General features: G+C 41.0%; 1 long non-coding RNA gene across 7 annotated transcripts in view; it reads right to left on the bottom strand.

Moving 5' to 3' along the window:
- The window catches only part of LOC309844763, a 57,104-nt gene that overhangs the window by 35,307 nt on the left and 9,637 nt on the right, over positions 1-12,160 (bottom strand). For 3 of the 7 annotated variants that reach the window (XR_014300877.1, XR_014300878.1, XR_014300880.1), the window contains one exon: positions 8,939-9,155. The exons of the other annotated variants lie outside the window; for them this stretch is intronic. This is a non-coding gene — a long non-coding RNA (uncharacterized lncRNA). The remainder of the gene's footprint in view (positions 1-8,938; positions 9,156-12,160) is intronic. 7 annotated transcript variants of the gene reach the window in all.

Below are 12,160 nucleotides of genomic sequence, written 5' to 3'. Positions count from 1 at the left end.
GAATGGATCAGCCTCTGGGGAGTCTGACACTGGCTGCCAAAGTCCTCCCTTTTTAAAGACGCTTAATCAGTCTTGACTCTTTGCAGGACTCCTCTGGTTCTGCTGGGTATCAGTTCTGGGTATCATCAGCCTGTGCTGGTTTGGGCAGTATGTGGTCTTAGGTGCAATGCCCCTGACTGCTTATGTCACTGCTTGACATGAGTGACTCCATCTTGCTCTCTACAACCACAGTCTCCAGGAAGAAAGCTTTCCAACTTTTCTGTTTTCAAGCATAAGTTTGGGAAAAGGCATCTTCATTTCTTTCTTTTTTTCTTAAGATTTAATTAATTTATTAGAGAGAGAGAGAGAGAGAGAATGATCAGGGAAGGAGCAGAAGAAGAAAGACAAGAAGACTCCTTGCTGAGCTGGGAGCTAGTTCAATCCCAGGACCGAGGTCAGGACCTGAGCTGGAGTCAGGCGATTAACTGACTAAGTCACCCAGGCATCTCCATTTCTTTATGGAGAACTGTTTCCTCACCAGCTAACCTGTCTTTACAAGATCTCCTGCGGGCTTCTCCTTCCCTCCCTCCCTGGCTCATATTTCTGACTACCTACAATGATTAGAGGGGTATAAGATCACCTCCATTTGGGAGATTTATTTCTTGAAAATTTACCTCTAGAGATCAATTATTTTGGAGTGTTACCTTTTTTGACATCTACAATGTAAATAATTTCTGGAAAGAGACATAGGGGAAGAAAAATAATTATTCTTCCACTTTTCTAGGTTTTGGGGTGAAAACCAAATTTAATGACATGGGTATGTGGTGGGATCCCCAGAGATATGAGACTCAGGGAAGTAGCCAAAGTAGGAAGGTTTCATACCTTTTAGAAAAACAATAAATATGTGAAGAATTGATAAGACAAAAACATTTGGACTAGGGCTGGTAAAATGGCGAAGAAGTAACAAGGTTTGTTTATACAGTATTCTTGGCCCTAAATTCCTTATCTCTGGTGATAAGGGTGCCTTTTACCCTCCTGGTATGTGGGAGACTTGTTTCCTGCTTTCAGGGGCATAGAGAGGGTCAGAATGTCCTTATACCAGCTGTTTCTTGAGTCCTTAATTCAAAATAATCAATATGTCGGAGCGGCATATTTGAGGGTAACATATTTGAACCCTTACAGAGGTAGGGAGTTTGTTACATCCATCTCCTCTACCTGAAAGAACTGGGAAGAATGAGGTCTGAATATTTATCTTTTGGAGAGGAGGCAGAAAGCCTTGAAAGACATGCAGGAGAGGCATTGGAAGGTGATAGGAGAGTTCCCGAAATGAATAAAGGGCTGGGTGGACGTCATGAAGGGTGAGGCTGGGAGAGAAGGAGAGGTCTCTGAGGGCTCCTTTCCATCCTAAAGGCTCTGATGACTTCCTCTGTGGACTTCTGGTCATAGTGCTGCTTCCAGAAGTGAGCCCCCCACCTACTGCTCAGGGTAAGCAATGTCTCTCAGCCTTTCCCCCCACCCTGGTTTGGATCAGACCTCAGAAGCTCATCTGGATTTGTAGATAGGCTATAATGACAATCTGGTGTAGGCATGACCAATTTTCCTTTGGTTTTCTTCAAAAGCAATGAAAAAGAGCACCACAAAGGCTAGAAACGAGGTTAAGTTTGCCAGAGTGTGGAACAGCTCCCCATTTTCCCCCTTGTCTCCCTTGATCTTCCAGAGATCTTTCTAGAGTTTGGTGATCTGGCTGGCCTGCAAAGATGCCTTTTATGCTTCAAATCAGAAAAGATTTACACTAGCATACAAGACAATAATTTTACAGTGCAGGAAACTCCATATCTCAGACCTTCTGTCTGAGTTCACAGCCTTGGAAGTCTTGTTGCATCAGCCCTGGGACAAAACTCCCCTTACCCTTGTTTATGCTTCTGGGCTGAGTTTTCCACTTATGTCCACCAGGGATGATGGCGGCTACGCATGCTCGATCTTTCAGGGCTGGACACACTTCTGTGACCAGTGGGAACTTAGTGGGCCATAGAAGAGAAGAGTAGCTATTGGCTTTTCTACGGCAGGGAAGCTTCTAATACATCACATGAAAGATAGGGGTCCAGGCATTGTTTCCTTTAAAATATATAGTATTAGTATTTCAGTGGGAAATGACAAACAAACCTACAATATAGATTGGCTTATGAAGCTTCAACTCGTTTCCAGTTGCTGTGATGCGTGCCGATGGTAGTAAGGATGTCTGTAGTCTCTAATTTCATCGTATCCTGATTTCAAATGCTTGAATTTGCAAAGCCTAAGGAATATGGACTGCTTCTGAAATTGTGATTTTTATAGCTGTTTTGTTTTTCTTATTGATAAACTTTAAAAAATACTTTTAGCAATCTAAGAAATTATCTTCTGTGCTTGGAGGGTAAGGATATGATGGCAGTTTTTCTTCTTTATAACTTCTCCTATCTTTTTGGAACAGGTTGTGATCGTGGGCGGATTCTTCTGATACTATTGCTTTGGCTGTGTGCAGTATTTTGCAACTTAAAAGTGAAAGTTTTCTCTGTCATTATTGAACATGCGTCCTTGTTGAGCGAGCATGCCATGGTAGTTCTATAGATTTAAATGAGTTCTTTAAAATCTGTTGTTTCAGTTCAGTGGCTCTCAGATTTTAGCATATATTAACATCACCTGGGATAATTTCTAAAATGCACACATTGCGTGTTATTTTCAGAGCTTATAACTGAGATGTCTGGGTTAGCGTCCAAGGTTCTGCATTTTTTTTCTATTGGTTCACATCTATTTTATGTTTTTAAAAATTTTAATTCTAGCATAATTAACAGTGTTGTATTACTTTCAGATGCACAATGGAGTGATTCAACAATTCTATACATTACTCAGTGCTCACCATAATAAGTGTGCTCTTTAATTCCCATCGCGCATTTCACCCATCCCCCACCCCTATTTGTTCTCTATATTTAAGAGTCTGTTTTTCGGTTTGTCTCTTTTTTCCTTTGTTCTTTTTTGTTGTTGTTGTTTCTTAAATTCCACATTTGAGTGGAATCATATGGTATTTGTCTTTCTCTGACTGACTGACTGCACTTAACATACATAGTACCCTTTGGATCCATCCATGTTGTAAATAACAAGATTTCATTCATCTTTATGGCCAAGTACTATCCCATTGTATATATGTATATGTATGGATATATATATCCATTCTTTATCCATTCATCTATCGATGGACACTTGCACTGCTTCCATATTTTGGCTATTGTAAATAATGCTGCTATAAACATAGGGGTGCATATATCCCTTCAAATTAGTGTTTCCATATTATTTGAGTCAATACCCAGAAGCGAAATCATATGGTAATTCTGTTTTTACCTTTTTGAGGAGCCTCCATACTGTGGCTGCACCAGTTTGCATTCCTACCAACAGCGCACAAGGCTCCTTTTTCTCCATATCCTCACTAACACTTGGAACTTGCAGGTGTGAGGTGATATCTCATTGTGGTTTTGATTTGCATTTCCTTGATGATGAATGATGATGAGCATCTTTTCATATGTCTGTTTGGCCATCTGGATGTCTTCTTTGGAGAAATGTCTACGTCTTCTGCCCATTTTTAAAATTGGATGATTTGGTTTTTGGTGTTGAGTTGTATATGATCTTTATATATATTGGGTACTAACTTTTTACCAGATATATCATTTATAAATATCTCTTCCCATTCAGTAGCTTGTCTTTTAGTATTGTTGGTTGTTTCCCTTGCTGAGCAGAAGCTTTTTATTCTAATGTAGTCCCAGTAGTTTATTTTTTCTTTTGTTTCCCTTGCCTCAGGGGATATATCTAGAAAGATTGTGACAGCAAATGTCAGAGAAGTTACTGCCTGTGATCTCTCTCTTGTAGGATTTTTTAGGTTTCAGGTCTCCCATTGAGGTTCTTTTTTTAATTTTTTTTTTTATTTTTAAAGATTTTATTTATTTATTTGACAGAGATCACAAGTAGGCAGAGAGGCAGGCAGAGAGAGAGGAGGAAGCAGGCTCCCTGCTGAGCAGAGAGCCCGATGTGGGGCTCGATCCCAGGACCCTGGGATCATGACCTGAGCCGAAAGCAGAGGCTTTAACCCACTGAGCCACCCAGGCGCCCCCCCATTGAGGTTCTTAATGCATTTTTAGTTTATTTTTGTGTCTGGTGTAAGAAAGTGGTCCAGTTTCATTCTTTGGCATGTTGCTGTCCAGTTTTCCCAACACCACTTGTTGAAGAGACTGTCATTTTCCCATTGTGTATTCTTGCCTCCTTTGTCAAAGATTAGTTAACCAAATAATTGTGGGTTTATTTCTGGGATCTCTATTCCGTTCTCTTGATCTTTGTGTCTATTTTTGTGCCAGTACCATACTGTTTTGATTGCTTACAGCTTTGCAGTATAGCTTGAAATCTGGGATGGTGGTACCTCCAACTTTGTTCTTCTTTTTTAAGACTGCTTTGGCTATTTGGGGTCTTTTTTCATTTTGTATACATTTTAAGATTGTTTGTTCTGGTTCTGTTAAAAAAAATGCTATTGGTATTTTGGTTAGGGATTACATTTAACCTGTATGTTCCTTTGGGTAGTATGGGACTTTTAACAATATTTGTATTTCCAATCCATGGACATGGACTATCTTTGCATTTGTGTCATCTTCAATTTCTTTCATCAGTGTTTTATAGTTTTCAGAGCACAGGTCTTCCCCCTCAAGGATCTGAATTTTAAACTGTGGACTGAAAACCACATTCTGAGGGTAAATCATTGTCTACGAGCAGGTTCTTCAGCCTCAGCACTGTTGTTATTTTGGCTGGATGAGTATTTGCTGTGGGGCTGTTCTCTGTATTGTAGGATGTTTAGCAGCATCCCTAGTGCCATCCTTCCCACGAGATGACAGTAGCATTCCCACTCTCCTCTCCATGACGACAACCAAAAATGTCTCCGGACATTGCCAAGTGTCCCCTGGAGTGGTGAATTTGTGAGCCACTGCCAGAGAAATTTTGTTCCTCCTAATTCAGACATCCTAGTAACTCATTCTCGTGAATGATAGGTTTATTTGTGGGACTCTGGTTTTCTTAGGACTCTATGATAAAAGAAGTCTTTTGTCATGTAGGACTCAAACTAAGGGCCCATGAACATTTCTAGCCCCCAGGCAATTTTCATTTGACCAGAAAAGATTTTTTTTTTTAAAGATTTTATTTATTTATTTGACAGAGAGAGATCACAAGTAGGCAGAGAGGCAGGCAGAGAGAGAGAGGAGGAAGCAGGCTCCCTGCCGAGCAGAGAGCCCGATGCGGGACTCGATCCCAGGACCCTGAGATCATGACCTGAGCCAAAGGCAGCGGCCCAACCCACTGAGCCACCCAGGTGCCCCAGATTTTTTTAATTATTAAAGTTAGCTGCTAACACATGAAATTGGAATACACTAGTTTCTAATGGTGCTTGACAGTTCAGAAGGTTTGACCCTATTAGCTCATATTCCTATGAGGTAAGAACGAGCTTACCCGATTAGGGGAACAGCTGTAACAGAGATCTGGTTGTGCTCTCCAGCTGCTCAAGGCCACAGTTGGCAGATCTCGCAGTTCTTATCTGGCTCCTTGAGGCACTGGATTTGCAATTCTTGGTTTAATGCTCCACAACCACTAGATGAAAATGGAGTATTCCATATGGAATCATTCTGCTAGAGTTGGCAACTTTGATGCCAACACTTAAATATATTCAAAGATTAAGGAGATTGTAAGGCAATGGACCAAATGTTTTAATCTCCTGTGATTAATATGTCTTCTCATTTTGTAATATATTTATGTGGAGTTTTGGGTATTTGCCCTTTATAAAGGAGAAAATTTCAAAAATGTGGGTCCTAGGCACTCAGACCCTTCACCAGATTATCACATTCCACAAATATTTGTTGTTGTCGACTAGTGCCACTCTGCATTGTCTGTTAAGAATTCTCTGTTTCTTGGGATGCCTGGGTGACTCAGTCGGTTAAGCGTCTACCTTCAGCTCAGGTCATGATGGGATCAAGCCCCACATTGGACACCCTGCTCTGCGGGGAGCCTGCTTCTCCCTCTCCCTCTGCCTGCTGCTCTCCTTGCTTGTGCTCGCTCACTCTCACTTTCACGCTGTCTGACAAATAAATAAATAAATAAATAAAATAAGATAGAATAAAATAAAAAAGAATTCTCTGTTTCTCAAGTGCTGATTCTTGATGAGCAAATGGAACATTTCCAGGAAACAGAAAAATAAAGGAGAAATGAGTGTGTGATGAGCTCCTATCCAAATTACTCTCACCCCATCTGAACATAACAATTTCATATGGGGTGGCTAGAAACTGGGTCTATGACTGATCTCAAAGAAAGGTAGAGGGAGATATCATGGGGTGGGCTGGATTTGTGAGCATATGGCTGTGCAGTCACCCAAGGTCCTATGTGTAGAAGGTCTGCTCTATTGTTGCCATCTTGAAATTCCTCTTCTTCCTCCTTTTTTTTTTTTAATTCACTGTAACTCTATGGTAGTAATAAAAGACTGGAAACGTTAGCAGGAACTGACTGAATAAGCCACACAATGGAGGACACTGAGGCTGCAAAAGGAAAAAGAATATCTCAACATAGTACTGGGAAGAGATCACTAGGGTGGGTTGTTCTATGAATAATGCAAGGTGGGTGTGTAAAATGGGCAATGTTTACCAGTTTATTATAAGAGTTTAACTGAGGAATATTCAGATGGAAGAGATGCATAGGGCAAGGTAGGTGGGAAGGAGCTGCCATGCTCTCTGGGTATGCCACTCTCTCTGAACCGCCATGTGTTCACCAACCTGGAAGCTCTTGAAATTCTTAATAACTTTTGACCAAGAGGCCCTGCAATTTCATTTTGCACTAAGCTCCACCAGTTATGTAGATAATCTGTCTGAAGGAGCTTTTAAGCTCATTTTATTTTATGTTATTTTATTTGATTATCGTGGGAGGTGGGAATGTTCAAGAACATCAAGTTTAGCAATTTCATTATTGTAAAGAGAAACAGTGTCCTTTTCCCTTAAAGAGATTAGAATGCATTTATTCAGGAAACTAACACCCTCTCAAAGCCAGCTGTGTGGGAACCATGAGGAGGCAAAGAAACACAGATGATGGTGAAGGCAGTATTATGGAGATGTGGAGCCAGGTGGGGATGGGTCCTAATGAAATTAGACAAACCATATAATTTCATCAAACCTTAGTTTCTTTATCTATAAAATGAGGATAATAGCTCTGACCTTGAGAAATTGTAAGGATTAAATGATATCGTGTTGTGTCTCTTACATTGATTGGCAATTAGTAAGCCCTCAATATATGGCAGTTATGTGACTATGGGTCTTTGCCTTCAAGAAGTCTAGATTTTAAAAGAGGAGATAGACATGTATCAAATCACAGTGGTAGAACATGGGTAGTACCGGTCACCTTGGGCTGTCATGACAAAACACCATCAACTGGGTAGCTTAAACAACATAAATTTGTTTTCTCACAGTTCCGGAGAGTTCTGTAAGGTAAGGCCATACCAATATGGCCAGGTTCTGGTGAGCTCAGTCTTCCTGACTTTCAGAAAGCTGCCTTTTAGCTGTGTCCCACATGGTATAGAGAACTCTGGTGTATAAGGACACTAGTTCTCTTCATCAGCCCTCTACCAGTATGACTTTTTTAAATCTTAGTTACCTCTCTAAAGGCCCTATCTCCAAATATAGTCACATGGATGGTTAGGGCCATCAACATGCATTTGGGGGACACAATCCAGGCCCTAACACGTGGTATAAGTACAACTAGGGCATAAATGAGAGTGTCTGACTCTACTGGTGGGGAGAGGTCAGAGAAGATTTCATGGAGGAGGTGATTCCTGCAATGCATCTACAATATTTAATCAAAACAGTATGTGTTTGAAATAACAAATCAAAGAGCATAGAGATGTTTATAGTAAAAAACAGTAGTCTCTCCACCTCTCTCCAGCCTCAGGAGTCAATGCTACGGAATGAATATTTATGTCCCCCCCCAACCCCATATGTTGAAACCCTAATCTCCATTGTGATGGTGTCAGGAGGTGGGGTCTTTAGGGAGGTAATGAGATCATAAGGGTGGGCTCTTGTGATGGGATTAGTGCCCTTATAAGATGAAGAGACACAAAAGAACTCTCTCTCTCTCTCTCTTCTCACCTTCCATCCCTTTCTCCCTTGCTCTTTCCCTCCCTCTCTCCACCATGAGGATATAAAAAGAACAGGGTCCCCTGCAAACAGGAAGAACACCTCATCTAGGTTCTGGACCTCCCCGTGCCTTGATCTTGCCTCTCCCAGCCTCCAGAACTGTGAGAAATAAATTTCTGTTGTTTAAGCTCCTCCGTGTACAAGAATCTGTTTTAGCGGCTCAAACTGGCTAAGACAGTCAACGTTTGGATGTCTAGCTTGTATTTTTTTTCCCCCACTGGTTTCCTTTGTAACTGAAGGTGATATACCTGTACCTCTGTGTCTTGTGTGTCACCAACTCTTAGCATTTTTCTATTGCTTCCCAGCTTAATGAAATATCTTGGTGCCCCGTTCTTTCTTCTGGCTCTCTCCCTCCTGCTGTGGCCCTCCTTCTGTCAACTATCCTTTTACATTATCATGATTACCAATTTGCATTCTGTTCTGCTACCACAGTCAAGTCTTCCTTGCGAGCCAAAAAAGCAGTTTTTGTGTTAGTCGGCCCGTGCGAACGCTGGCCCAACTTATGTGCCGGAAATACTTTCAGTTCTGTACTGGGCCAAATGACAGAAACTCAGGATCAGTAGGAGGATTTCTTTTCCTCAAAGTCAAATGGATTTTCTTTTCTTACAATTTATAAAAATTTCTGCAAACCATTATGCATTTGAGTTTGCTGTATATTTAGATATCTTTTTCTTGTGGAGTTTTATTTTTAAGTTTCTAAATGTCCCCCCACCCCTTAAAGCACTCACGTTTGGCTGATCCTTTCCATTATACGATCTATGCCATCATACCATCTGTTTCGTCAGTCCCGGCTGCTGGAACAGCACACGATAGGTGGGATGGCTTAAATAACAGAAGCATGTTTCCCACAGTGCTGGAGCCTGGATGTCCAAGATCAGGGTGCCAGTATGGTTGGATTCTGGTGAGGACCCTGTCCCAGTTGCAGACTGCACCTTCTTGTTGTGTCTTCACATGGTAGAGAGCAGAGAGGAGGAAGCAAACTCTTGTGACTCTCATAAAGGCACCAACCTTATTTGTGAAGGCTTCACCCTCACAATTTTATCTACTCCTAATTACCTCCCAAAGGCTCCAACTCCTAATACCATCACATTGGGGAATGGGATTTCAACATACGAATTTTCAGGGAGACACAAACATTTGGTCCATCTACCACCTCTTTCATCAAGCTTCCCTTTCTAACAGAGACCACCCTCCCAAAGACTTCGCTCTGTTCCAGAGAGATCCATCCTTCTGCTTCTTTAAGAATGGGTTATTTGGGAGGCACCTGGGGTAGCTCAGTCGCTTAAGCATTGACTCTTGGTTTCAACTCAGATCATGATCTCAGCATTGTGAGACTCAGCCCTGCATTGGGCTCTGCACTCAGTGTGGCGTCTGCATAAGATTCTCTCTCTCCCTCTCCCTCTGCCCCTCTATGCCCCCATGCACACACACTCTCTCAAACAATAAATAAATAAATATTTTTTAAAAAGTAAAAAAAAAAACTTATTTTCTAGTCCTGCGTGGCAGCCACCACTCTGAAATACTGGAACTTTCCTTCACTGCTGCTTTCTCTGGCATCTACTACTTCCTGAACACCGTATCTTCCTCTTTCTCAGTTCCCTCCCAATATTGCTAAGAGATCAAGTAATTCCCTAACAATGGTGTTAAAGGGAGATACGAAATGTCTCAAAATAGCTCAGTTTTGTCAGTGCCTTTGATAGTTTGGTTGGGTATAGTATTTAAGTGTATCTGGAATAGGGTAATTTTCAACTGGTTTTGCACAGCCTTGTCTTGATCAGAGGAAAATGTTTTCTGTTCACTTCACCAAAACCCCACAAAATGTCTCAGGCATACCACATTAGACAGTGGATAGTCCACTTGTGCTAATGTGTGTCCCAGCCCAACTGGACACTCAGCGGGCAATGATCAGCCATTAGACTAGAAGGGCGGAGCTCTTCACCAGAGACTGCAACTGGTGTGGACAGCTCAGCACCAAATCAGTTTCCAGGCAACCAGCTGACACCTGTGACAAGAGGCTTTCCCCATCCTACCAACTGCCCCTCTTAAATCTGCAGTATTCTTCATTCCTTTGTGAGGTGGTCCCTCCGACTTTTTCTTCCCTTCTCCAGTTAATAATTTCCCTAGTCTTCGGTGTGGAAAAGCTAGCTCTGCAAGCATGCTGATATATCTTTCTGTCTGATCCTTTGTCTAAAGGCTTTTTCCTTTTAATTTTATACTCTTTGTTGTTGCTTCCAAAGTGGGTGACTCATGACTCTCTTGAGTAGGACTGAGTGGTAGAAGGAAAGGCCCTAGGGGTTCAAGTAAGTAAAGGGGGAAAGAAACACACAGGAAACATACAGATGAATCCTTCAAGATATCATCTTACCGCAATAGGTCAAAAATTATTTTCCCTTTGACATTTGAAAGCATGAGGCCATTGTTTTCTTCTTTTTAGATTTTATTTATTTATTTGACAGACAGAGAGAGAGAGAGAGACCCAGTGAGAGAGGGAACACAAACAGGGGAGTGGAAGAGGAAGAAACAGGCTTCCTGTGGAGTGGGGAGCCCAATGTGGGACTCGATCCCAGACCCTGGGATCATGACCCGATCTAAAGGCAGTTGCTTAACCAACTGAGCCATCCAGGTGCCCCTAGGCCGTTGTTTTCCAGCACCCACTGTTACTAATGAGAAATCAGATGCTAGTCTGGATTGTTTTTTTGTGGCAGGCTTGGTTTTCTTTCTGGAAGATTTAAGATATTCACTTTAGGTTTGGTGTTCTAAAAGTTCATAGTAATGTGTTTAGGAACAGATATTTTTAAATTCTTGAACTGAGGGTTTAATAGCTCCTTTCAGCTTGTGGATTTGTGACCTCTTGGCTTTAAAAGCTTTTCATTATTTCTTTGCTAAGTTTTCTCTTCTGCATGATCTCTGTTTTCTCTTGAAATTTGATTTGTTGCATGCTGGGCTTGCTAAATTAGCCTTGTCTCATCTTTTTTTTTTTTTAAATTGTGGTAAAATACATGAAACATAAAATTGTCTCTTGAGATTTCAGTTTTTCTGTATCTCTATGTCTTTTTGTTCTAAGGTCTGAGAGAGTTTCTTAACTTTTCCGTTCTTTTATTACATTTTCTATATCAGCAGCTGATAACTTCTAGTGGTTCTTTCTGTTCTCGGTTTTCTCCTTATTTATAGTACCTTAACCTTGACTTATGAATAGCTAATCACGCTGAAGCTTTTCATTGCTTTTTTTCCCGAATTATTTCTGTTTTTCCAGTTATTTATCTTGGTCTCTCTCATTGCTGGTTTTCTTCCTATGCCTGGCAATCCTAAAGTGTCTTTTCATATGTAAGAGGGAAAGACTGAGTAGCTAGTATAGCTTTCTTCTACTGTGTTTACATATATATATATATATATATATATATATATATATATATATATATATAACTTGGGTAGTTCCAGTGGTTCGGCTTAAAAAAGAAATAAAATGCTGGTATATCCAAATGATAAAAATTTCCCAGTCTCTGCCTTTTACCTTGCTTTTTCCTTCACCCCCACACAGAAGTTTAGTAATGGTTCAGAAAATACCTATTAATTAATTTCTTTTTAACATCATTTATAGGAATCCTGAAACCAATGCAGCATCAATATGTTTCTAGATGGCAAAGTTTAAGATTCTAGGATGTTCATGTTTTGTGGCCTACAGTCGGTAAATTCTCCTTTTGCTCCTCTGGGATGGCTCTCCTTAATTCCTAGGCTTTAACTTTGGTAGGTCCTGTGGCATATCACGTCTTCTCTTTCTCTGGTTTTCTCCGGAGCTGGAGAAGAGGTCCTACCAGCTCTGCAGGGGTCTGTGGGGTCATGTACTCACTCATCAGCCCGCAACAGCACAGCTCTCAATACAGAGAACGGATCAGACTCACCAACCCCAAACCTTTTCAGTAGAATCTTTTTTTTTTTAAAGATTTTATTTA

The sequence above is a fragment of the Mustela nivalis genome, assembly GCF_964662115.1.
Source record: "Mustela nivalis genome assembly, chromosome: 12".
In the NCBI taxonomy this organism is placed as follows: domain Eukaryota; kingdom Metazoa; phylum Chordata; class Mammalia; order Carnivora; family Mustelidae; genus Mustela; species Mustela nivalis.
This window is presented reverse-complemented; position numbering and strand designations above follow the sequence as displayed.